General features: G+C 38.8%; 1 long non-coding RNA gene across 5 annotated transcripts in view; it reads left to right on the top strand.

Moving 5' to 3' along the window:
• The window catches only part of LOC308488816, a 375646-nt gene that overhangs the window by 178809 nt on the left and 171568 nt on the right, over window positions 1–25269 (top strand). For all 5 annotated transcript variants that reach the window (XR_013991971.1, XR_013991972.1, XR_013991973.1 and 2 more), the window contains one exon: window positions 1876–1984. This is a non-coding gene — a long non-coding RNA (uncharacterized lncRNA). The remainder of the gene's footprint in view (window positions 1–1875; window positions 1985–25269) is intronic.

The following is a 25269-nucleotide window of genomic DNA, read 5'->3' as shown; positions in this document are numbered from 1 at the left end:
CCTTAAAGGATTAAAAAAGACAGGGACTTCCAAGCCGAATCAGATATGTGTATTTTAATACATGGAAAATAAGCAGGGCAACAAAAAAGATTCTTTCTTCTAACATTGATTTTCTTCATATTTATTTTTTCAGTCTGAACACTCCAGGCAAAAATTCATTTGGCTTCAACTAATTTGCAAATACCATCATTCACTGCTGTTTTGCTACCATTTCTCAAATCTCAATTAAATGTGATGACAGTTTACTTGCTAGAAACACACAGAAAGGTCTTTTCCCAACCAGAGGTCTTCACTCATTTCCTGTTAGTGGACTTGGCAAGTGAAGTCAAAACATCCATTACTGAGGCTGAGTTTTAATTTAGAAGGTTATCACAGAGCCAGCTAAATAATTATAAAATCATTTACAAATGTAAACCACTACAGAAATTTATATTAGCAGCTGAGAACAATATATATTGTTTTCAGCTGCATATATATACAAATATAATGTTATATATATAAATTCACCCTTTAAAAAAATCCATTGTAAACAGATTTCATTAACATATATATAATATTATGCATAATATATATTTATATATAATATATGGATTTTATAATATATAACATATATATTGCATATGTTATAATATATAAGATATATATGTTATATATTATATATATGTTATATATATAATATATATATAACATATATATTATAAAATACATTGTAAACAGGTGTCATTATATAACCTGTTTATATAATGACACCTGATTTACAATGGATTTTTAAAAGAGTGAATTTTAGATTCCCACTTGTGGAAAGCTTGCATAACTTTCTGAGGCACCCTAGGATGAACTAAACTGTGTGTTCTCTCTGCAACTATTTTTTACATTAAGACCAAAAAAAACAACAACAACAACAATAAAAAATGACTCTGCAAGTCTTGATGCTCAGGCTCATATTCTAGAAATAAAAGCAAGGAATAAGATGAGACACAGTTTGGGTTAAAGAAATGCCAGTTGAGCGAAAGAAAGAAGGTATTGCTCACTTTTCCCTTATTTCTTATACATAAATAATTTAATACAAACGTATTTAATATAAACATAATTCAATATAAGATTTGTACAGCATTGCTTTGAGTGTATGGGCCTTGATAAGTCATAGAATGTTAGAAATATGCAAATGTGTAAAATGGGTACCCAGTTCATGCTGTCAGATACTCTACAAATGTTAGCTACAGAGGATAAGAAGTAAACTATCAGGTGTCTTTGACAGAAACAATTGGTCAACCCTCCTCTTTATAGCTGAAGACCTGAAGACCAAGTGGTTGAAAGACTCACCCAGGCTCATACAGTGGGCAACTGACATCCAGGCTCAGTGACTTCTTTACCTCATCAGTCACAGAACGTTTTTGGGCCCGAGCTCATCATTTGATAAAAGAGTAACTCTACCTGCCCAGGGGTTATCGATCAAAGGTAATAGAGGTTTTGAAAATTTCTTTAAAATTTTAATTCATGGTACACTGCCTTGCATCTGGCAGGCACTCCATAAATCTCAGAGGAGCAGAATTTGTCAAATAGCTGTGGTGAGGGCTGGCTCTAATTCACTCCTCAAAGCTTGTTGTGCTTGCTCAGCCTTTTGCATCAGGCTTATGCAACCAACACCTCTGACCTTTATTACATGATGGGTGAATCCCATGCCCTATGGGAGCAGCGATAGGTGGCTTCCATCTGGTACCAAGATGAGGACAACTTTTTCTTTTGTTCAGAAACTAAGATGTGGTTATCCTGACCCTTGTGTAAACCTCTCATTGCAGTATTTTGGAGCCAAACTGTCTCTGCCAATCTAGCTGCCCATGGCAACTTTCATTTTTTTCTGCTTTTCTTTCTCAGAAAAATCAGTTGGAAGGTATTTCCCCTTCACGGAGTCTTCCAGTTTTGAAGAGAGCACTACGGTATTTCCCCTTCATGTAATCTTCTAGTTCTGAAGAACATACGGACGGTGAGTGACACCTGGAGATGTCATGGCTCTGTAGCCTATGCAGATCCTTGTCTGGCCTGTGTGTGTTGTTTTGGTAGACTGGGTTCCACAGGAACATAGAGAAGTAGGAAAGGGCAACTGGCTCTCAAAATGAGGAAAAAGAAAAATGCTAGAAACCCACTTAATACTGAAAAATTTATCGTCTTTTAAACCCCCTGGTCTTTGTTTTGGATGACCTCATGGATGGGTTGTGTTTGCTGACTTGAAAAAAAAAAAAAAAAGAGCTACCATGGGTTTCATTATCTAGTAAGGACATTACTGTATTTGGTTAATTGTCTTTACACATTTGGCTAAATTAGATTTTAAAAAGAAAATGTTTTTAAAGAATAGAGTGAGGAGAGGTAGGTAGGACTTCTATAGGTTCTATCTTCGCTCTGCCTTTCCTCATATTCTCCCCCCTCTGTCTTTCTCCTCCCCATTTTTCTACTCCAAGTAACCACTATGCTTCCACCACTGGCTACCACAGGACATACTTGGTACCTGAATGGAGAGAGAAGGAGGAGGAGAAGTAGGGTCAGATGATAAGGGAAGCAAAGCCAGGGAAAGACACCATCACAGACTGCTTTGGGAGAGTAATCTGTGTTGGATAAGTTAATCCCTGCACATATATTTTAGAATGGCAGTTTTGCCTTTCCTCCAACTAGTCCCCCAAATTTAACATGGTTTATCAATACTCATGAACTCCTAGAACTGGTGATTAGTGTATTGTGGTTCAGTGAATGAGTAACACACAGGAATTCTTCATTCGTGGAAGTATATGGCCATTGTAGTTACATGAGCTATGTGATGGAGGTCAAGTCTCTTGGTCTTTCTGAGTCTCAGTTTCCTCATCTATTATAGTAGATAGGGATAATGCCAGCTCTGTTCTCCTCACAGAGTTCTGAGAAAGAAATGAAGCATGATTTGTGAAACCATAAAACATGATGCCAGTCAAAGATACATAGTAATTTATAATTTTATTTGTATTTTATCTTACAGTAGAATTTATAAACGAAATGTTCTTAGGTTTCTCCAGCATGCAGGTACAGGTGATTTCCCATTTAAACTTGAATTTTGTAGTGGATAAAGCATTTTGCTGGCCATAAGCTTCACTCACTCAAATAGGTATATCATTCCCTGCAAAGTCCACCTCAAATACTTCTGTGGGCCACAATTGGAAACTTACGAGCCCTCACAGATTCAGTCCAGGGCTCCCCTTACCACAGGTCTCTGCTGCTCTCCCCATCAGCCTCTGCCCATCTGAAGAGTAGATAAGATCCTTCCCTAGCAGTCTGGTCCTAAAGCCCTTTGTGGTGGCACTAAAGCCCAAGGTGGCAGTCTTCTCGGCAATGAGAATGTAACAGCTTCCTGGTCTTGCTGTTACATCCAATTAAAGGGGTCCCCCTGTAGTGCGGAGGTGGGGCAGGAGCATGATGTAGTTCACACATCTAGAACTGAGTGGGGGGGGATGTTGCACTAGGCCTGGCCATCCCCTGTCACTCACTCTCAGTCCCATGGCTGAGGCAGGTTTGTCATGCTTGTCTCATTCCTCTCGGAGCACTTTTCCTCAGAGATTCTGCAAAATCCTGCTGGCATGATGGCTTCCTTTGGGTGTATGGCTACATTTGGTCCCCATTTGAAAATATGCTTTGAATTTTTTTTAGGAGATTCTTTATGAACTACATAAATTACCAGATGGATATGAACAGCTTAATGGATAGGACTTTCTTCTAAAACTAAACGCCAGCTATGTCTGGGTCTTGGTTCCAGGCTAGTTGAAACTGTCTTCTCCCACCCTATTCACACTCATTGTGAAACCTCCTCCGAATGGCATCATAATGGGCTCTTACAGTTGAACAAAGTAACAGACACCTTTTAACTAATGCTCTAGGGAAATATATAATACCTTTTATTTTCCTAAGACCCATATGCCCAGGAGTCACTTTATATTTAAGGTGACGAAGGTTTAAAATAGGAAATATGTATGAGCTTAGTACGCCTTTGCGTTGCTGAGGAAGTAAAAAAAAAAAAAAAAAAAGCCAGATTTCTAGTTAATGAATTATGAATAAGTTGGTTCCTTATGAAATAGGATTCATGGGGTTTCAAACAAATTTTTGTTATTGGCAGAGCTTTTATTTTCATATATCTTCAGCAACACTTAACTGTTCTTTGTTCCTACCATTTACCTCAAAATTGTAAAAAGTTCATTCACTCAATCATATCTTTGTTATTCAATGTTAGCACTATATAAGGTGGTAAACAGATTCTATCCATCAGAAACTTAAAATCTATACCTGAAGAATAACTTATGAATCAAGGCACTCAGCCAGCATATATTTATTGAGTGTTTATTATGTGCTAGGTGCTGGAGTGACACAAAAATGAACAAGATGTAGATCCTGCCTTGAGGGGTAGCAGGTGATTACCTCAAGACGCTTTATTAGTGTATCATAACATTCAGGAGTCAGCCAGGAGTTACACTGATCATAAATCGATAACCTCATTTCAGGGCTCAAACACAGAGATGGCAAATAAAGCCCAGGCCTGCCCCGGGCAGTATTGACTGAAACAACAAATGACTTTTGGTAGCAGCAGGGAATGAATAATTTTGCTATCAAGAGTGAAATAAACTCCCTCCTTCTCTCCATCCCTTTCACTTAAATAGTATTTGGATTTCTTAAAAATCCACAAAGTTTACATTAAAGCACCATGAGTGCTTTGTTTGACTGAGAGGGACAAGAGCTGGGAAATGTCATCTTGGGGAACACAGTAGTTTCTGAGGGTCAATTGTCTTTTACTTGTAGTGGCATAATTGATCATATGGTTTGCCATTTCTCCCTTATTATTTATAATAATTTTTGGATGACACTGGAAGCTAATATCTCAATGCTATCTTATTGAACTTTTAAGGACTTGGAAGACCCAGGGTAGTTGACGCAGTTAGCAAAGTCATGAGAAACACAACCTGGGGCCAGTCAGCCTGGATTTCAATCCCAGTTCTGTCATGTACTCAAGGTGTGATCCTGGGCAAGTTACTGAAGCTTGGAGTGCCTCAGTTTCCTCATCACTAATCTGGGATGATAATAATAGTATCATTTATTAGGGTTGTTGTGGGGATTAAATGATGATGTTAAGTTCTTACTAGTAAAATGCTAGCCCATGGTAAGTGCTGTAAGTGTTAACTTTTACTACATCCCAACTCTTGGAATACAAAGATAATCTCGAAGACAATTATTATCCATCCGTGCATCCTATTTCCCCCCCATAAAGCTACCAGCTAAATTAGAAGTGTGTAGTAGTGAGGCCAGATGATTACATGGGAAGTAAAAGTTATTTCTTAAACATGGGCAAATTAAGAATAATCTATAAGGTAATTAAAATTGTGATTTAGTAATAACAATTTAAGGATATTTATCAATAGCAAATCTGGGAATGATATTCAATCAAGAATTAATTTTAATCAAGAATATCTCAGATTTGATATTTATTATTTATTCACTTATATTTATTGTCTGTATGCTTCTGTTTATTTATGTTCATAAATACCTGTTTGCCCTGAAAATAATTTAAGACAGTTTACAAAGATGTACACTATATAACAAGATAACAATAAATTAAAATTAGTAGGAAAATAGATGAAGGGAAAATAAAGGTAGGAACGCAAGGAGACTTTTGTGTATGAAATCGTATCTTGAAGTCCCATGCACTTGCTATAAGTGCTCTACCAAGTTGGTTCTAAGATGTTTATTGGACCACTTTAAAAGAAGAAATGAAAGAAATAATACAATTCATTAAAATTATTATGTAAAACAAACCGGTTGCTCAGGAAAAGGGTAATCATTACTGATACTTTGATATGAATAATTTCTTTCATGCTGCTTGGTTTTAATATTCATTAGAAACTTAGAATATGGTAATTAATAGATTCATACAGTAACTGTTTACTTATATTCTATCCCATAAAAACTATTGTGTTAGGTGCTACATAGTACAAAGAGACGTCTAAAACTGTCCCTGCTCTCAAAAAATATGCATCCAGTAGAGAATATAAATAATACATTAATAAACTAACTTCAAGGTAGATAGTAATGATGATAGACACACGGTGTTAAAGAAGCAATTTAAGTCTCATAGCAACCTATGGACTATCCCAAGAGAAGATATTGTATGAATGTAACAAGTACATTCTTTATGCTTTCTAATATATTAACTATGCTAATTTCTTAATGGTGGTTTTTAAATACTTAATGATTCTCAAATGTGGATTTCAAAATCCACAGAGTATAGTAGAATGCATAGCTGACTTAGAACTATTGAAAATAATTGGGGGAAAGACTTGGCATAGATATTAGACAACTATGGATTCATTCTATCCTTTGAAGCTGTATACAACTTAGATCATGAACTTATAACCTTAGTGTCAAGTCTCTCATTAGTCCTTCATCTCAAATTGTCAAAAATTGTTCCTGGAGCTTTCAGAGAGAGCAAAGCAAAAATTCACTCTCTTTCTAAAAGTACAGGCATTCATTCTATGCACCCACTCAACAGTATTTGACATTTCTTGTATTATGGGAGTAATACTGGGCATGGAATTACAACAAAAGTGAAATGTGATTGTTTTCCTTCAAGAAAAAAGCTTATTGTATATGTGGGGAGACAGAAGTATAAACAAATAATAATAGCAACATGACAAGTGCCAATAAACCTATATCAGAAGAGAAAGGACAACCTCTGACTAGCAGTAGAGAGAAAAAGCCACATTGAGCTGCCATTTGAGCTTCTTCTTGAAAGATGAGCATTTTGCCAAGTGAAGGTTGTATGATAGGGATGAAATTTATCCCTGGTAGGGGAAATAATTTCAAAGTACCTTTAAGCCTATCAATTTAATATTTGCTAAGTACTTATCAAGGATTCAATGTAGGGTTAGGTAGGATGGTAATTATGAAGAAATAGAAAACTTGCTATTAGTCTTCAGAATATCTACTTGTAATGAGTAGATTACATTTTCCACACACTTTTAACAGTGATTAAGAGGTCAGGACTGTAGGTCTTAAATGGTGTGCTATAACATAAATTTCAAGGATTAGAGGAGAACATGATTATGCAATTCCGAGGGATCAGGGCAAGTCTCCCAGATGGGGGTGAGGCTGAATCTATTCCTTGAAACCTAGAATGGGATTTAGATGGTGGGGGAGAGCATGGTTCAGCAGCCCAGCCATAAACATTTACTGGGTGCGTACCATGTGTCAGGTTTATTAATAAGGAATCAGCATTGGCCTCAAGAGCAAACTGGGATTGAAGATGTGTGGATCTGTGAGAAAACTTAGCTAGATCAGTGAGCTAGGGTGTGAGAGAGATTGTGGGAAAGAGTATAGAGGGAATCAAGATAGGGCAAAAGCATTGTAGCTGGAATAAATGGTGTTCTGAAAGGCATTGGCTTTCATATTTGGAATTTATGAAAATGGGGAGTCACTGAAGGTTGCTGAGTATGGGAGGAAGCTGGTGAAAGTAGTACAAAAAGAAAATTAATTTTCCACATGGAATGTAATAGCTGAAGAGGATTGTAAAGATCCCTTCACTCACCACCCCTCCAGATTCCCTTCCTACTGACATCTTTCAACAGAAGAGTAAATTAAGGCCTAAAGAGGTTATGTGACTTGCTTAAGCCTGAATGTAGTAATCTTGCTTCCATGTCAACCTCCTTCTCTCCATCCCGGCGGTGTGTGTGTACTCTACAGGCTGGATGGCTGGGAAGTAAAGAGAAGAGGAGCGAGAGTAAGCCCAGCATGCTGGCCTGGGACCACCCAGGCTGAACGTAGGAGGGAAGAAGGCAGGAAGCAGGGCTTGGCTCATCCTATGTTCCAGCCATAGGATCAGAATGTTAGAGTTTGTGAAAGACCTAAACCTCACCTAGTCCTGCTATTGCTTTATAGAGAGGAGAAAGTTGAGGGCTTATAGAGAGGAGAAAGTGGGGAAGTGCGTCAAAAGGTGACAAATCACAGGAAGAACCAAGGCCTGACTAAGCCCAGCTATCTTCCCTCCATCAAGCTCCCTTTCTCCTTCAGATCTTGTGTTTGTGTTGATGGACTCTGTTCTCTGTCCCCAGTTGGTTACCTGCTCATGTACCACACCCCTTGATCCCTCGATAAAGAAAGACATTGTTATCTGGGGCTGGGAATCCTTGAGCTGCTGATGGACTCTGCACTTCTCCCACTCAGTGCCCCTGTGTGTGTGTGTGTATTTAGTGCACTGGGAGAAGAAAGCTAAAGAGGGCATGTAGAAGATAGCTCCAGAGTGAATTTGCATCTCCATCCCCAAAAGAGCCACAGTTCCCTCCATTCTTCTCTCCTTCCCTCCTTCCCAGCAGGAGAACAGTGTCTGCAGGGAACCACAGAAGAGGAGCATTGTTAGAGTGAGAGGCATAAAACAGCATGAAAATGCAGGACAGTGAGAAAAAAAAAAGGCCCTTCCTCACTCCCTTATGGTCTGCTCTGTGCTCCATCTTAGCCTATTAGTGTGTGAGTTGGGGGAGGGGTGGGCAGGGAGTGAGGAGCTTCAGCAATATCATCTATCTTGCCCTTCTCACCTCTGGAAGCCATGCTATTTCCAGCAGAGGCAGGTGGAGTGTGTGTGTGTGTCAGGGAGTAGCTAACAGCTGGGGCTTCTGGGAAAGATACTTTCCAAATGGCACCGCATGGGAGAACGAGACCAGCTTCACCAAAGCCCTGCTTATAACTTCAGCAAGGAAGAAGAAATTTCTCTCCATAGTCCAACTGATAGCCAGTGTCTGAGATGGCTGAAAGAGGAGGGTCCAGCTGGGAAAAGTAAGCACAGAAAATGGAAGATGTTTAGGAAATACAAACATAAGAACATCTGTAGTGTTAAAAGGCAATTAACAACAGGTATTTAGATCTGATAATTTATAAAAGTAAACAGGTCCTTGTATTAATAAAATTGTTCTGGGTAGCCTCTCTACTGCCCTCTGGGGATGTGGCTTATATCTTTGACTGTGGCTTCAACAATAAATGGACACTCACATTTTAGCCTCAAGGCATCAAATGAGACTTTACAAAACAACTGGCCTCTAAATAACTAAGAGTAAACTATATGAAATTATTTCCCAGTATAAATAATTTGTGGTTTAAAAATTAAATTACCTTGCCCAAACTTTGGTTGTCCTTATAAATAAGTTTTACACATTGTGAAATTCCAGAGTGCATACTTAAGGCCATTCTAATATATATTCTGATATATAATTCTAATTTATTATTAATACACATAACATTTTTTTCTCACTTAAAGGTATAAATGTGTGTTTATATTAAAGAGAGTGAATATTCTTGAACTCCACTCACATAACTGCACAGCATTTTTTCATTCATTTAAACTGAGCCGGGATTTATCTATATGGCTTATGTGATTATATTTGGGGAAGGCTAAGTAGCAGAAATATTATAACATAGACAATGGTATAAATATATTCAGATCTGCAATTCAGCCCTCACTGCTTTACACATGTAATTAGGTTGTTTCCGTGGTAATGATCTAATTATGGGCTTCTCCTTGGCCTTGTGTAATCACATTTACTGCATTTTGGCAGAGATGTTTTCCTTATTTTGTTGAACTACAACACTTGACAAGATGTTCTCTCTTAAGATGAATAATAATTTTTCTTGGGAGGGATAAAGAAAAAAATGAAACACCACCATCTAAGGTGATTTGAGAAAGATTATAGATATTTGACAAATTATGCCGGTGTTAAAATATCTGTTACCCTTGAACACATGATCTGTTTTTATCGTGTGTGTGTGTGTGCGTGTGTGTGTGATTACTAATGTAATTCAGAAGATGTTCTCATTTTAAAAATCATGCATGCTATTTATATTATTTCCACTGTGCCTAGGAACCTGAAGGAAACGTTAGGTCAAGAAAGAGAAAGCTCTGGAGAGGCTGGTAGAAGGAGAACTGGAGACTGTATTCAGTGAGAATATTATATTACAATTGACAAGGCTATTCATAAAAAGGTATTTGATTATGGTTGCCATGGTAGTAGGAAACACCTGAAAAAATCAATTAAGTCTTATTTCGGCAGGCATCCAAATATAACCCTTTATGCACATATGGAAGAAGGCAGGAGATGTAAATACTTGTAGGAAAGACAGCTTTATTGTCACGTGGTCCTGTCAGAAAAAAAAAAACAAACTGGAATATTACAAGAATAAAAATTTAACTCTTTTATGTGTGTAAAATGTCACTATGCTATAAAGCATTTTGTATGAAAATCTTTATAGCAGAAATAATGCATATACAAGGAACTATAAGCTGCTTACTCTGAGGGTTAGCAATACGATTTATGGGCTCCATTGGCACAATGTGTGGTACCAGTACCCAAGGGCTAGGAATTGAAAGCCCTTTTCTGGAATCATTATGGATGTGACTGCAAATCGAAAATTAGTAGAGTTCAGCTCTAAGGACCCAGCATGTTGAAAATGCATTTCTCAGGGAATAGAGTGGGTAGATATGGCATTTTTGTAACCTAATTGATTAAAGGGCATAAATATTCCCAAGCATAGGGTTTGGGAATAAGAAAAGTGATAATAACTGGTTTTCTCTGTATAGCAAACCAACTCTTATAAAATACCACGTGGTTTGGTTTTAGACTTATGTAGTGTTGTTTTCCTAGGGAGGTGGTATAGAATTAATGAGTTATTTAGTTATCATTTACAGATAACAGGAATGTTTATTTCCTTCTTTAAACATATTTATTCACTGAAAAATATTTATTTACTAATAATGTACCAGGTCCAGTACAAGTTCCTAGGAATAAAGCAGTGAGAATCAGAATGATTGCTACCCTCATGTTATTTCTTATTTTACAGATAAAAGAGGAAAGAAAACAGGCTAATCTCAACACCAGGCTAAGCAGTATAATGTAGGGAAGCATGGGGTGAGCTGGGAGCATAGAGGATGGGGTCTGTCAGAGATCTAGCAATGGGAACAGAGGCCAAAGACAACATGGAATGTGGAGCAGGCATCATATGGTAGTACAGCTTCAAGTACGGGAGTGGGCTGGGAGCCTGTGTTGTATGAGAGGGGATGATGAAAGATCAGGCTGGAGTGCAAACTGGGCCCAGAGCACCAGAGCACTTGTAAATCATGCTGACAAGCTTGGCCCCTGAGCACAATCAGGATCCATTAAAAGGCTTCAGGCAAGGGAACAAACATGGTCTTACCTGCGATACCTGCTGCTGCTTCTTTTAACATCCAGGTTTGAAGCAGTGATTTTGGAAGACTCAATGCAGCGATTTATATTCGGAAATATTTAGAGTGCTGACTGGGAGTTTAATAGCACAGTCTTAGGTGAGCCGCTTTACCTCCCTCGTACCCCACGTTATCTTCTACAAAGGCCTTCTTGGCTGTGTTCCTCTAAAATAATGTGGTTTGGTTTTTTGTTTGTTTGTTTGTTTTTTAGACAGATGTGCTTACATTGTGAATACACGTGTATGCACGAGTTAATTACCTTCGATAACTCCGAGTTCTCTCCTACCCACAAGCCAGTTGATCTAGAACTCTTTAAACCTTTCTCCCACCGTTAGGCCCTGCCTCCCTGTTGGTCAAATGAGGGGTGTGTTGGTACCTGTCTGAGAAGCACATGGGTTTGCATGAGTCACTGCGTGCGAGAGTGAATGATGGTTTGAAGAAGTGGTCATAAAGCATTTGGAAGCATGGCAGTGAATGGCTTTCATAGTCTCTGCTCTTCTTCGATTATACCAAGGACAGTTTTTTATTGAGTACCATACATAGAGCGTGCAGCAATGTTTTAAGTTCTTTAAGGCCACAGTCAAAATAAACCAGCTCCTGCTCTGTTTGCTGGACAAATCTACCAAATATACAAAGAGGAAAACTAGACTTATTGTGAGTCAGAAAAATGCCTTGAAGGGAAAAAGAAGGTCAGAGATCTTTCAGTTGGTTATAGAATGAACTTTCTCTCAAGGGCTTGCTGGGGAACGTGGGCCTGGAATTCAGTTTTCTCATAAGGCATAGAAAGAAAATATGACAGTATGTCGCACTGAACAATTTTGTTTAGCTGGTTAATTATTGGCATCAACGATGCTAATTTAAAGAACTTGATATGTTTAATACTGGCATATAGGTAATGTTTTGTACTGAAGCAAGGTTACTATGCATTCATTCGATGAATGTTTACTAAGTACCTAACATCTGTCAGGTACTTGGTGTAATCTGATGGAAAACTCTCACTCAGAAGTTTATTCTAGAGTGCACAGCAATTGTAACTTAGATAATACAATAAGTATGGTGATAAAACATACTTAAGGGAACACAGATGAGGGTATTTAGCCTAACTTTGTAGTTGGGGCAGAAGGTAATTAGTAGTTGGATTGTTATCTGTGTCTCCAGAATCCTTAATTGTTCAAATCTAATTCTAGTAAAAGTATGGCATATGGAAATCATGAAGTAACCAAGAGAATTCAGGAGTTAAGGGAAAATAAAATATTTAGAAGAATTCCTTGCAACTGATCACATTGTTTTGTTCTATAAAAATGAAAGTCAGATGATCTAATTGGACTTAGTCATCTGTTCATTCATTCAACACATGTTTGAGTCGATGTGTTTCAGCACTATTCCCAGTTGGGATTGCAGTACTTGAAGGCCACAGTCAAAATAAATCAGCTCCTGCTCTGTTCGGTGGACAGATAAGATGGACAAAGCCTTTCTTAGATGTCATGGAGCTTAATTTACAGGAGATCCAGTGACTTAAGAACTCAACCTGCTCTGTTATGTGCCAAGACAATCTTAAGTTGTCCCAATCAAAATCAGGCCTTTGGGTTTGGACATTTGAACAGAAAAGAACATTGGTGCAAAACTGGAATCTGAATAAGATCTGTAGTTTAGTAAATACTGTTGTACCAATGTTCATTTGTTCTGATGATGCAAGTGGTGAGGCAAGACCAGGGCAAGCTGGGTGAAGGGCCTAAGGGACTCGCTGTAGTCTTTTGGCTCTTCTTTGAGTCTAAAATTATATTTTAAAAATAACCCAAAAAACTAAAGCTAAACAAACCAAAAAAAAATTGGGTCTTGGCTGTGCTCTGCCTTCTGTTTTCTGTGTTTCCAGTGTCATCTCTGCACTGTGCTTCCTCATTCCCGCAGAACATCACTGGGTGAGGAAGAACAGGATGGAGGAAGGTCAGAGTGTTGCAGGGCTCTTATTTTCATGCACTGCCATCCTACTCTATGTTTTCGGATATCAAAGTCTGTCTTCCTGAGCCCTTGTGTTGCACAGTTATCAGAACCAGTGGCTACTATCATCATCTTGGTCAAGGCTGTGAATTGCAGGGCAGAACAATAGAGAATTTAAAGAGATGATCTCTTTTCTGTGCCTCCTGGGATCTGGGTTGTGGGTTTCCATGTTGCTCCTTCTTTTGTGTCTGGATCTAAAGATGCTGGAGTTTAACAAGTTCTTGAAGATCATCTGGTCCAGCTCTTGATTTCATAGAGAAGAAAACTGAGGCCTGGTCGTTAGAAGGGATTTGTCCAAGATCATGTTCCCTGTTTGTGGGAAGACCTGCAATAGAACCAGCTCTTTGACTTCTAGTGAGGTACTTTCTCAATTCTAAGCTGCATCCTAGAACTTCAAATGGCTGATATTTGGACTAACAAACTTGGTGCCAAAACGTCATGGTGACAGTTCATTCCATTATAAATGGACCATCACCATTTACAGTATACAATTTTGGATCCTGGTGGAACGTGGAACACTGGGTATAATCTTGTGGGCAGCATGTACATGATTGCCAAGAAATATTGGCTGAGTTAGATTATTCACTAAAAAAATTATAAAAATATTCCATCTTCTAGGATTGATTTTGCAACCACCTACATGTCTGGATTGACACCAAAAGTAAAAAGAGCCAAAATAGCACTGTCCTAACAGACTTTGTTACTAAGGGATTTAAATATAGCTTCAGTGTCCAGGTTTTTTTTTTTTTTTTAATGGTGCATTAGTTGAGTTCCACATATCTGTGAAAGTCATGTGAATTAGGTACTGACAAGTCATACCAATTCTTTTCTAAAAATTTTTAAAAGATTTTATTGGGGAAGGTGAATTTTATTGGGGAACAGTGTGTACTTCCAGGACTTTTTCTAAGTCAAGTTGTTGTCCTTTCAATCTTAGTTGTGGAGAGCACAGCTCAGCTCTAGTTGCTGTTGTTAGTTGCAGGGGGCGCAGCCCACCATCCCTTACGGGAGTCAAACTGGCAACCTGTGTTTGAAAGGATGCGCTCCAACCAACTGAGCCATCCAGGCGCTCAGCGGAAGCTCAGCTCAAGGTGCCGTGTTCAATCTTAGTTACAGGGGGCGGAGCCCACCATCCCTCGCGGGAGTCGAGGAGTTGAACCAGCAACCTTGTGGTTGAGAGCCCACTGGCCCATGTGGGAGTCAAAATGGCAGCCTTTGGGGCAGCCTTTGGCATTAGGAGCACGGAGCTCCAATCACCTGAGCCACCAGGCTGGCCCCAATTCTTGTTGACCAATTCTTGCTCAACAAAGACTGTGTGTCAAAGAGAATGCTTGCAAATTAAAGCTGATGCTCAGCAGCTATGACTATGGTCAGCACCTAAACCCAGTTTGTTTCTTTGTGTTTCAGATAAGCTCAGTGATGGGATCAATAATTCCAGATAATGACAACTAGAATTGTAGTAAAAAAGTGAAGTGTGTTTCTTTCTTGGTCCATGTAATTTCCTCTCAGATATCACGGCTGTTGGCTCAGTCGAACTATAATCCATATTTCCAGTTCAGTGACTGCCACCTTCGGCAGGGTGGCTCAGCCCGGCATCCTCCTGCTGACCCCAGCTCCTGCCTGTCGGAATACTGCTGGGGTCATAACTGCCTGTTTCCACTGCAGAATGTGCCCCCAGTCCTCAGCGGCTGCTCTGCAGACTGTCATTTTTTTCCAGTAGCTGTGGTCCTTGACTAAGCACTTGCCTATTATGCACATTTTATCTTGGATCAAATCAAGGAATGATTGGAAGGCTTCTCCAAATCACTCTCTGGTATGGTGCATTCCACCTGTCTTCTTTCTTTAAATATTTCCCCAACCTTTAGCCTCTTTTCCTTCTTCCCTTCCATTTCCCTCTCCTACCCTTTCTCCTATATTCTTCTCCTCTCTGTCCTTCTTTCCTTTCCTGCAGAAATCTCCATAACACCTTGTTGTGCCTGGAAGAGAGTTAGGTCCTGGAGACGCAAAGATAAATAGGATGAACTCTGCTTCTCCAATGTGTACCCCTCTGGTTCCTCGGAGTCTGTCCCTGCCAACTGTGTGAGGGTCCCGCCCCCGCCCAGCCCCCACTCCCAGCTCCTCTGTCTCTTCACACTGCAAACCTTCTTTTGCAGCAGGCGGTCTCTAAGGTAACATACTGATGAGGAATAACTGTCAAACAGCATGAAGATATTTAATGATGGTTTAAAAAGAGCCTGGGAATAAAGTCGTATGAGAAATTTGTTACATATTTAATTTAGGAAAGATTGTTACAGTATCAGGGGAGGAAAGGAAGAAAATATATTGCTCCCCATAAAAATGCAGTAAAAGATAAAGCACAAACAACCCCTCTGTTATGTTGAAATATTGTCATTCTGTGATTAAATGGAGGCAGCAAGGTGGTTTCTGTTTGGCATTAGTGCCAAGGAGGTGTGGGGGAGGGAAAAAGGCATCAAAGCTGTAGGTTTGGATCTCTTCTAACGCTCTGAGGAAATTAAAATGCAAACAAAGCACAGTGGTGCAGGGATTTGGAGGGTCTTCAGAGGAGTCCTGGTACTTGGTGAGACAGATGGGCCATGAAATGAACTTACATTTCGGGCCATTTGACACCTCTCTGTTTTCCTCATCTTGACAGTAATAATAAAAAGCAAGGTCATATCTTTTTTATTTTTTTTTTCCAGTGTACAAGAACTAGTATTATGTCTTTTCCATCCTGGGAATCTAAGAAAAGAACTATCTTGCAAATGAGTCAGCCTGGAGCGTCCAGATAGCTCAGTCAATTTTTGGCTCCGTGCTTTAGCACATTCCATTAATAGGGTGGATTGAGCTTGTGTGTAAGGCTTCAGAAAGTGGCAGGCATTTCCTAGTCCATCACTCATTTTAGCTACTGAATCTGGGATCAATAAATATTCCATTACTGCATTATTTATGGCCAACTATAAACAAATTCCATCATTAAATCTTTGCCTTTTAGTTGTCCCTCATTAGCGAGGGATCAATTTTAGATCCCAGTCTGGGTCATGCCCAGAATTAAAGAAAAGCAATATATGAGAATGTTTATTCATACGCATATTTATATTTGACATTAAAATAGATACATAATAAAAATTATTTCTGTATCTGATATTTTCATGGTGTTTCAGTTCTAAAAGTCACCTCGAGCTTCATTTCAGACATTGTGGGTGACGTAGAAAAAGCATCGGATGGCATCTAGATGAGTTTGGGTTCTTATCATATATCTCCATATCTCTAATAACTGGTTTTGTGGCCTGTCTAGTAAGTTTCGTGCCCTAGTTTCTTTATTTGTAAAATAATTGGATTGGAATGGGCGATGTCTGAGTTTCTCTATAGGTCCTATGTTCAGTGAATGGAAGAAGATTGTAGAAAGGGGAGCTAGATGACATGTTTGCACAGGATTTGCTGATGTTCAGAATTTATATTAGAACAGAGATAATGAAGGTCATTGCATTATGTCTGAGTGTCCTCCCATTGGTTGTGACTGTTTAGCGACTGGCTCGTTCCTAACATAGGGAGCAAGTCTACCTATGTGTAACTAGAGAACCTCATTTAGTCTCGGAGCAAGGGAAGCCTTCCTAGAGGAAGGGGTTTTTAAGCTGAGACATGAAATATAGGTAGCGATTATTCAATGAAGAATATACAAGAAAATATTGAGTGAAAGACGCAGGCACAGCAGTAGTGCGGGTATAAATTGGAAAATGAAGAGTTGCTGTCTTGAACACAATTAACATGGATTAGCAAACATATCTCTATGCCTATTTCTTCAGAACTCATTAGTAAAGAACTGGGGAAAAAAAGAAAAAGAAAAAAAGAAAGAACAAATTTCCTGTCTTTTCTCTTGAAATTTGCTCCCTTCCCTCTATTTGACCTTACCATTTAGATCAGTGAGTAACTCACAGAATCTTTCATTTACTCAGGCCAACAGACTTGGAGTGGCACTTATTTCTTCCTTCTCCATTTCATTGCACAGCTCTCCAGTTTCCAAATCCCATTCCTTCTTTCTGTGCAATGTCATTGACTTCTACTTCCTTTCCTTTCTTCTTGCTCCCACCCTTCTTTAGGCCCTCACCTCTACGACTGATCTATCACAATGAAATCTGAGCTACTTCCTTGGCCATAGCGCCCTATTTTCCACCCAGTTTAAGATGTGTCTTCCCAAAACACTTCCTCACACAGACTGGCCTTTTCAACTGGTGTCTGTGGCCTCCTGTCACCTGAAGAACAAAGGGTCAACAACCTCTTACTCTTCTACCGATGACCCTAAACCACCACGAGAACTTATGTCCCCTAATGACACACAAGTTCTTCAGCCTGGCCACAACCAGATGATCTGGTATCATGAATGAGTATTCTGAAAGGAAAAAACAGTGTAGCCAAACCATACATTTGGGAGAATGACCTGATTCTTCCACCCAGTACCCTAATCTGATAGTGATTTGCTTTTTTGTGTATTCCTTTTGCTTGTATGCAAATTTTCATCACTTTATAATAGATCTTTGAATTCTGCGTGTTATGTCCTCTGGTAGGTTGTATTTTACACGATGGCTGCAACATTAGATCTCATGATTATGTTTTCCTTTCAATGTGACATTGACTCTTCTATTGAGAGAAAGAGACGATGTTCACTCCCCTTGAATCTGAGAAGGTCTGTGACTATAACCAAAGTGATGCCGTGACCTCTAATGCTACGTCATAAAAAGTGATATGGCTTCTGCATATATTTCTTGGAGTGCTTGCCCTTGGAATCCCGGTACCGTGCAATGAGGAAGCAGGGAACACACATGGAGAGGCCACATGTAGATGTTCTGTTCAAGAGCCCTAGATGAGCATCTTTGGACTCACCAGACTGATGAAGGAGGAAGCCTTTGAAATGATTCCAGCTATTGACTGACTGCAGCCACCTAAGAGAAAGAACTTCCTGGCTGAGTCCAGTCAGCCCCAGAACTGTGAAGACTAATGAAAAAGTGGTTGTTGTTTTAAGCCACTTAGTTTGGGGATGATTAATTGTAGCAGTAGACAGCCCGACCTATACCTTAAACCAGCGAAATATCAACGTAATTTAAAATTATAAGTTTGTTCTAAGAAAAAAATTTCAAAAGGCAAAAGAAATTATTTATTACAAATATATCAGTATTACTTATATCCTGGAAATAATAGGGATAGAAAACCAGATGTGAATATTATTTTTCTATATCTAGTCATATTTTCTTTACTACCTAGTTTATCAACTTCTCAAAGGCAGGGACTGTGTTTTAAACTTAACACATAGTAGGTTCCTCCACACTATATTATTTTTTTAATAGAACAATGTATTCTATAAATATTTTTTCATGATCTACTTTAATAACTTTTCAAAGGCTATCCAAATGGTTTCATTTTATCCTTTCAAAGCCTTGTCTCATTTTACAAGTGAGGATGGGAGTCTAGCTGTAAGGTCACATGGTATGAAGTAGTACACTGTGCCCTGTATGTACTCAGACCTTCTGACTTTAATCCTGGGACATGTTTCATTCCTCCAGAAGTGCTCTCAGTCCTGAATATTTTTCTAGCAGTATCTGTATAACGTGATGGATATTCACGTATCTGAGGAGGGCTGTGTCTTTGTTCTGGAGCCTTGCTATGTTTTCGAATGGCCTTGCCAAGGCTCTATAGAAAACAACAGCTTAGAATAGGAGTCAAGATGGGAAAAGTGCCCACTGACCTTGCTGGGAGTTGCATTTTGGGCTCAGTGGTAGTGCGTCAGAAAGACTCCACCCTTGGGTTACCCTGTTTTCTTACGAAATGCCATGATGGTTAATTACTCTGGTATCTTTAATAACTGATCTTTGCAAAGGTTAAGAATAAAAGGAAAGATAATGCAAAGAGCACCAACTGTGGAGTCAGACCTGAATTTGAAGTCTGCTTGCTAATAGCAGTTCTGTGGCTTTGAACCAAGTTTACTGACCTTTCAGAGCCTCAGTTTTCTTACCTCCTAAATGGGAAATACAGTACCTCCCCCTCACTGAATTGTCCATAATCCGTGGCTGGAATAAGCACTGAATAATTAGTAGCTTATCTTATACAATAGCCAAGAAATTCATTGTGGTTAAACTTTTTAAAGATAGAAGAGCTTAAATATCACCTGAATTATCTAGAGATTCTCATTTAAAGTTTTTGTGTGACCTGGGGCAAATTTCTTCATGGGCCCCAGGAAAGAGCTGACTGGAGGATTTCCAAGGTTTTTATCTTCTGAATTTAAAACTCTTACTTTTAAATAGTTACTTGTATGACATTAAACCATTTTGAGTTTGTTAATCTTCTAATTTGTTTCCTTGTAATTACCACTTAGTTTGTCTTTCAAATACCAGGTGACCTCTTGCCATTCTGGTATTTGATTTGCTAACAGTTGGAAGATATTTACACTCTGCAAACATTTCATTAGTTAGAACCACAATCTTTACAGTGCATTTTTGCAAAAAACGCAGAGGGTGCCAAAAAATGTATGCGCATTTAAAGAAAGGAAAAAACTGTATTAAAATTGTAATACTCAATATATATACTGACAGCCAAAGATGACTACAAGTCAGGTGTATACATTTTTTTAGTATCCCCGGCATTCTTGTTTCTCCATGCCCATGGTGCAACACTCAACTGAACAGTCCGTGTGAGAGGGTATCAAGGTTGTCTTGAAGGCCATGCTGGCTTTCAGCTGGTCTTGTCCAGTCTTGTCTACCGAGTCGTGTCCCTGCTGCCTATTATTGTCACTTATTCAGTCAGAATTAAATAAAACTAAAGTCATAGGTGACATTTGTAATTTACTAGGCTTCTCATTTGCACAGGGTTATAATATCAATAACCCTGTAAGTTTGATATTATTGTTTTAATGTACAGGTGAGAAACTAAGCCTCAGTGTATGGCTGGTCACATAAATACAGATAAAGAGGAATGAGTAATTTCAGACCTGAATCTCTAAGTCTTGTCTTGGTTCTAGAGATTGCCCATGCCACTACACAGTGTGGTTCTCTGTTGGAGAGATTCAGGGTCATTCATGCTTCATGGTTTGAGAGAGTAATTGCTAACCAACCTATAAATATTCCCCTTGATTATAAATGAACATACCAGCAAGCTAGAGGATACATAAAAAATGTAGGTAGGAGGGGATCACAGAGAGAATAGTTTCCAAACGTGGTAGCTTTCAAAAATTAAAATGAAAGAAATAGGTGAACACTACAGTTGTCAAAATTATGATGAGGTCTCAGGCTGCATGGGCAGCAATACCAGGGTCATTAAGGGAGGGTGGTGAAAGAATAGTACCTTTTTATCATCTTTAGACCCTGCAAACCCCATTCTCCAGCTTGTGCCTGCCCAGTCACTCCAGGGCTACACCTCTGAGGTAAGTGGCTGGAAAATTAAGAATTTAATTAGTCTGGTGTCGTAAATCAGAGCAATGTAGTGAGCACCAGGTAGTGAGTATAACTGAGTGGTGCGGGGAAAATCGTTGTGGCCAGCAGATAGGAGACCTCCATGAGCTTCCATTCCCTTTCATCTCTAACAGTCTATGACTGTAACAGTAAAATGTTTCCTAGTGATTAGAAAGGTAGAATAGAAATCAGTCCTCAGATTGAATTTAAGACCCAGGCATGCTGCTGAATATGCTCAATGTGTAACATCAAACCTAGGCCTTATTCTCCCCACTTACTGAGCCAGGATTAGAACTGGAGCAGCTCATCTCAGGGGACAGTTATTCACATAAACCAGACATAGGGAATGCACACCCTGCCCTCTCACATGGACCTTCTCAAGCAAGAACCTTGGAATGCAACATGGACTTGAGAGTCCAGAAGGGTGTGGAACAGAGGGATAGGGAGTTAACTGAGAAATGTAAATAGAACGAACAAATCATCAGCAATGTTGTTGAGTGATTAAGATGTGTAATGTGATTTACACACATCATTTGTAGTCTTTATAACAGTCCTGAAAGGAAGACAGTTTTATCGCCATTTGACAGACAGAAGCTGAGGTTCAAGCAAGCAAAGAAACATGCTTAAGGACACTCAATAAGAGTCATAAGTAGAGCTCCTTTTCCCTTAGAAGCAGAAAAGGATTTATAAAGAAATTCTCTTGGCTAGAGAGTGGGGCAGATGATATCTATTTCCCTCCTACCTTTCTGGCAGGCCTGAGTAGAGGCAAAGAAAAGATTATGAAACTGAAAATTTTGAAGGGGTTGGAAAATCTGAGAGGGATGAAAGACTTTTGGCTTTTTGGGATCATTGGCCCCTTGGCATTTTGGCCACAGGCAAATTGGAAGCTCTGGGGCTTCTGGGAGTGGGAGCTCCTAGAATGCCTCTCAGCTGAGGTGGGTCCTGGGTGGCTGATTTCTTTGGGGCTAGGGAAACTTCTGGCAAGGCATGTTTGGTTGTGTAGAGCAGAACAGGTCCAAAAGCCAGGCAGGCTAAATCATCTGCGAGGGGCACTTTCTGCTCAAAGCAAGGAGAGAGAGGGTGCTGCTTACTTCACTGTATAGGAAATGCAGGACTCAATACATATGCTTTGTTGAGAAATGGAACATTTGCTTTGTCTGCATTTATAGAGCATATGCTTTATCTGTGCTTATAAAAACTTAGACGCGACATAGACTACATGAAAAAGGAATCCTAGCAATGGCTATATTTATTTTGAAGTATATATTAAAAATAGTAAAGAGGCACAGAAGGATATTCAGTTATATAGATTCAGGCTATGTTGATCCATGTGCACTCTCTATGGTATAACCAATATAAGAAAGTTGTTATATATACAGCCATAAGTCGAAATAATCTAATACTCATTTGGCACATGATCTCTGATATATATTTTAAAATGTGGACTATTTTTCAATTATAAAAATAATCTTAAGAGAATAAGAAGACATGCCACAGACTGGGAGAAAATATTTGCAAGACATATCTGATAAAGGTCTATTACTCAAAATATACAAAGAACTCTTAAAACTCAATAGTAAGAAAATAAACAATGTGACTTAAAAAATGGGCAAAAAATGTTATCAGACACCTTACTAAAGACATACATATGGCTAATAAGGATATGAAAGGGTGCTCCACATCATAAGTTATCCGAGGAATGAAAATTAAAACAATGAGATACCACTACATACCTATTAGAATGGCCAAAATCCAGAATGCTGACAATAAATACTGGTGAGGATGTGGAGAAATAGGAATTTTTAATTTTTGCTGGCATAACTGCAAAATAATACAGCCACTTTGGAAAACAATTTGACAGTTTATTAAAAATTAAGCATACTTTTACCATGAGATCCAGAAATTATTCTCCTTGGTGTTTACCCAAATAAGTTAAAAAGTGATGTTCACACAAAAACTGCACATGAATGTTTATAGAAGGTTTATTAATAATTGTCAAAACTTCGAAGCAACCAAGATGTCCTTAAGCAGGTGAATGAGTAAACAAATTGTGGTACATCCAGACAATGGAATATTATTTAGTGTTAAAATGCTATGAGCTATCAAGCAATAAAAACACATGAAGGAAGCTTAAGTACGTATTCCTAAGTCAAAGAAGCCGATATGAAAAGGCTACATACTGTATGATTACAACTGGACAATATGACATTCTGGAAAAGGCCAAAACTGTGGAGACAGTAAAAAGATCAGTGGTTACCAGGGGTTAGAGGGGAGGTAGGGATGAATTGGTGAACATAGGATTTCTAGAGCAGAGAAAATATTCTGTACGATACCAAAATGGTGGATGCCTTTGTCTACTAGTGGTCATTATATGTTAATGGTCATTATATGTTAGTCCAAACCCATAAAATGTACAACACCAAGAGTGAACTATCATGTAAACTATGGACTTGGTGTTATAATGATGTGTGAATGTAGATTTATCAATTACAAAAATACACTCTGATAGAGGGTGTTGATAGTATGGAAGGCTGTGAATGTGTTTGAGGCAGAGGGAATATGGGAACTCTCTACAATTGCTGCCCAATTTTGCTGTGACCTTATGACAGCTCTAACAAAATAGTCTATTAAAAAACATACACACAAAGGAATAAACAAGAACCACACCAAATTGTACCATCCAGTGATAACTGCTCACTTTAATTTACATCTTTATTGCTCATTCAATGATTAATCATGGAGTAATTACTCTCGGGCATTGTTCTAGGCACCATGGAGACAGCAGTGACTCAAAGAGAAAAATCCTTACCTGGTAGAGCTTATGTCCCACCTGGGATGGGAGAAGACTCAGAAAATAACCAATGTAAATAAATAGATGGTATAGTATCTTAGATCATAAGTGTCATGAAAGAATACAAGCAAGGAAAGAGGAATAGGGAAGATATAGATGAGGAAAGAGGAATAGGAGAGGTCTTCCCATATTAAATAGAGAATTTAGGAAGCCCCATTTTTGACACTTGAGGAAAAAACCTTAAAGAGGTGAGAAAATGAGCCATCGGTATATTTTGGGGTAGGACATTTTGGGCAAAAGAACCAGCAAGTGATGGTTATGAGGCTTAAGAAATAACAAGGAAGCAAATGTGACTGGAGTGAAGTGAGCAAGGGGAGATTGGTGAGAGGTGGTCAGAATGATAAGTGTTGGCCAGGTCAGGTAGGGCCTTGTAGGCTATTGCAATAACTTGGCTTTTATTTGCAGTGAAGTAGGAAGTCACTGGAAGGCTTTTAGCAGAAGAGCCATCTCTCTCGTTGCCTTTTAGAAAATAGACAATAAGTAGAGACAATTAAAATAGGGATAATGGGCAATAGGGGAGAGATTTAAAACAGGGAGATTAGGCTATTTTAACAACCTTGATAAACCACAGTGTTGGCTTAGACCACAGTGATAGCAGTGGAGGTGGAGAGAAGTGGTGCTATTCTTTGCAGTACGAAAAAAGAGCTAGCAGGATGTGCCAGTGGATTGAATGTGGGATGTAAAACCTAGTGTGGAGTTAGGATGATTCCAAGGCTTGGGGGTATCTTGAAGTATGGAGTTGGTATTAACTGAGATGAAATAGACTCTAGAAAAGGCAGGATTTATGGGGTCCAAGATCTCAGTAGTTTGGCTTTGAACATGTTAAATTTGAGACATTTTCTATGCAAGTGCAGATTTGGATAGATGGGTTTGGAGTACAGGAAGAGATCAAGACAAAAGATATACATTTGGTAGTTGTTAGCTTAAATATGGCATTTAAAGCCATGAGTCAGCTTGAGATCACCATGAGTTGATATAGGGGGAGTCCTGAAGTACTGAGTCCTTGAGCCCTCCAAGAGAAAATGAACAAAGGCATGAGAAGAATTTCTTAATTTCTACATATTTTTTAAAAAATTTATTGGAGTGACAATTGTTAGTGAAATTACATAGATTTCAGGTGTACAATTCTGTATTACATCATCTATAAATCCCATTGTGTGTTCACCACCCAGAGTCAGTTCTCTTCCCTTCACTATATATTTGATCCCCCTTACCCTCATCTCCCATCCCCCACCCCCTTACCCTCTGGTAACCACTAAACTATTGTCTGTGTCTATGACTTTTTGTTTCTTATTTGTTTGTCTTGTTATTTTCTTGTTTTTGTTTTATATACCACATATCAGTGAAATCATACGGTTCTCTGCTTTTTCTGTCTGACTTATTTCGCTTAGCATTATACTATCAAGATCCATCCATGTTGTCACAAATGTACCTATATCATGTTTTCTTACCGCCGAATAGTATTCCATTGTGTATATATACCACAATTTCTTTATACATTCATCTATCGAAGGACATTTTGGTTGTTTCCATGTCTTGGCCACCGTAAACAAAGCTGCAACGAACATTGGAGCTCACATGTCTTTATGTATAAATGTTCTCAGATTTGTTGGGTAGATACCCAGGAGAGGGATTGCTGGGTCTTATGGTAATTCTATTCGTAATTTTTTGAGGAACCTCCACACTGCCTTCCATAATGGCTACACCAATCTGCATTCCCTCCA

The sequence above is a fragment of the Rhinolophus hipposideros genome (assembly GCF_964194185.1).
Source record: "Rhinolophus hipposideros genome assembly, chromosome: 2".
Lineage (NCBI taxonomy): Eukaryota > Metazoa > Chordata > Mammalia > Chiroptera > Rhinolophidae > Rhinolophus > Rhinolophus hipposideros.
This window is presented reverse-complemented; position numbering and strand designations above follow the sequence as displayed.